The 2,971-nt window shown below is 41.1% G+C and overlaps 1 pseudogene; it reads right to left on the bottom strand.

Annotated features, from left to right (window-relative positions):
• Positions 1–460: 460 nt before the first annotated feature.
• Positions 461–2,245, bottom strand: LOC111178159 (tubulin alpha-1C chain-like; annotated as a pseudogene).
• Between the last annotated feature and the right edge of the window lie 726 nt (positions 2,246–2,971).

Raw genomic sequence — 2,971 nt, 5'->3', positions numbered from 1 at the left:
CCCTTTAAGATGTAAATCTTCTATAATCCAGAAATGCTTTCTTCAAGGATATAGGAGCCATCCCTTTGAAATGGAATCATTAAGAAAAATAGGGTTCCTATCCCGCAGTCTCTGTAGAGGGTAGGAGCCTCACTTCAATAAGTGCCAATTAGCAAACACAGAGGGCCTAATCATATTGACCAATATCCCCCTCTTCAACTCAAACCCCCTTCTATGTCCTTCAGTAGTTTTCCTTTGGTACATCTCAGCATTTAAAAAGCCTCATGTTTTGTTTCAGTGGAGTTGAATTCAGTTAATACTAACATCTCTCTTCCATCCTACAGTAGCCTGAGTAAAGTGTGTCTTGCCAACTTTAACACATGCCTGTCTTTCTCTTTGACAATTCAGTCTTTTCACTAAGTATAAGTATATTCAGGATTTTTTATCTCTTTATGATTCAATCTTATGTTTTTCTAGGAAGTTGTCCATTCAAGTTATTTAATTTGTTGACTTAACAATTGTTCACAACTCTTATAATCCTATATATTTTTGCAAAATCAGTAGTCATATTTCCACTTTCATTTCTGATTTTTGGCTACTTGTGGCTTCTTTCTCTTAGTCCATTTAAGTAAAGGTGTGTAAATTTTGTTGATCATTTTGAAGAACCAATCTCGGTTTCATTGATTTTCTCTCTTATTTTTCTAATTGCTACTTTATTTATATCCACTCCAACCTTTATTATTTTTTTCCTTCTTTAAGTCTTGGGTTTAGTTTGTTCTTATTCCTTTTGTTAATGGAAACGTCACTTTTGTTGACAAGTTAGGGCCACAATAGACAGCTTCACAGAGCAACATAAATAAGACAGTCTCAAGAAAATGTAGTGTAAATTTGCAACAGAAGGTTAATACTTTTCACCCTCATCCTATCCCTCAGCACTATCCACTCCAACCTTCTCATAATCTTTCTTAAGTGCAACCATGTCCTCCTAGCCCTCAGAAAACTCTCTTTCCTCCATACCCTCACCAATATACCAGTGAACAAAGACGCACTTGGCATACATCAGGTCAAACTTGTTGTCTAGGCAAATCCAGGCCTCAGTAATGGCTATTGTGTTGCTCACAGCTCATGGTACTTTGGCCAGGTTTCCACTAGATACTGCAATGGGATGCTGGTAATTAGGGTCAACATTGAAGCCAGTGGGGCACCAATCCACAAATTGGATGGTGCACTTGGTCTTGATAGTGGCAATGGAAGCATTGACATCTTTGGAAACCACATCACCACAGTACAACAGGCAGCAAGCCATGTATATGCCACGGTGAAGGTTACATTTCACCATCTGGTTGGCTGGCTCAAGCCATGCCTTGGTGGTCTCTGTTATAGTAAGATGTTTTTGGTAGGCTTTCTCAGCAGAGATGATGGGGGCAAATGTAGCTAGAGTTAAGTACATGTGGAGATAGGGAACCAGGATGGTCTGTAATTCTGTCAGATCAACATTCAGTGCTCCATCAAATCTAAGGGAACCAGTGATGGAGGACACAATCGGGCTAATAAGGTTATGTATAGGATGGTTAAGGTTAGTTGAGTGCTAACTCAACTAGTTAGTTGAGTTGAGTGCTCAATAACAAGATTTCTACAACTGGTGTCATAGATGACCTCATTGTCTATCATCAAGGCACAATCACAGTGTTCCAGGGTGGTGAGAATGGAATTGTAGGGTTCAACTATAGCTGTGGAAATCTAGGTGGTGGATAAATGGAGAACTCCACCTTGGAGATCATGCCATCATCAACAGAGAGACCATTCCATCAGGTGGAAGGTGAACCAAAAACCAGTTCTCCCACCAAAGTTGTGGAAAACCAAGAAGCCCTGAAGACTTATGTACTGTTCAGCCACTTTCAAATTTGGTCCAAGACAAGGTCAGTGATCTCTTTGTCAATGGTGTAGTACCCATGGGCATAGTTATTGTTAGAATCTTCTTTGCCCACGATGAGCCGCTCAGAATGGAAGAGCTGGTGGTAGGTGCCAGTGTGAACTTCGTAATGGCCATGAGTTCCAGCTCTAGAAACACTACCCTGAGCCCATGTTTGCCAGCATCCATCTCAATGAAGAGAGTGTTAAAACAGTCATCTCCTCCCCTAATGATCTTATCATGTGACATCTGGTCACTGGGCTGGACACTATTTTTCAGGAGGTAGAGATCTCAGCAGTCATTGCCAAACTGGACTCCAGTCCAGCCAACTTAGATGGAGATGGATTCACACATGACTGGGATTTGTAGGGCTCTGCAGGGCTGGATGATGCAACGGGACAGCAACAAGGATCACCCACTGACAAACTACCAAGCAATCTGGGGGAGAAGTAGTGAGAGGCTGTTTGGCTCCGAAGGAACCAATATACCCCTTTCTGGGACACGTGTCTGGAGGGTGGGCATCAGGCTCACCCTGCGCCTCTTTTTGTTGTTGCTTTGCCTTTTCTAGAAAAAAGTTCCAGTTTGTTATTACTTTAAAAAAACAAATTTCATTTACATAATTGTTCAACTAGGCCTATATAGAGGTATTTTATTTTAAAATATATATGTATGCAATTTTTCTCCTACAGTAATTCATTTCAAGAGAAATTTCACTATATCTTTTACAGAGCCCTAAAATGAGAGAGTTAACCATATTCAAATAAACTCCAAGGTATGGGACTGCTTCAGGCCCGTTCCTCATTACAATCCTAAGCATGGGGGCTCCAGAGACCAAGGCAGAAAGTCTTCAAATAGAGCTGAATTGTTCAGTTAAGTGAATTATGGAAAGAAGACACAGTTGGCTGGCTCTGGCAGGCTCACTTCTAGAGTAGAACAAAGGGAACAGATGGGGGAGTTCTGAGAGTCACTGGAGCTATCTAAATGCAGAGAGATAGAACTGAGTGAGCTGCAGGGATAATACAATTTCAGTTACCAGCAAGGTGGTGAAATAAAGTAGTAACTTCATCTGCCTGACATGGA

The sequence above is a fragment of the Delphinapterus leucas genome, chromosome X (genome assembly GCF_059928025.1).
Source record: "Delphinapterus leucas isolate spDelLeu-1000000601 "Yukka" chromosome X, BTC_Dleu_Yukka2, whole genome shotgun sequence".
Lineage (NCBI taxonomy): Eukaryota > Metazoa > Chordata > Mammalia > Artiodactyla > Monodontidae > Delphinapterus > Delphinapterus leucas.
This window is presented reverse-complemented; position numbering and strand designations above follow the sequence as displayed.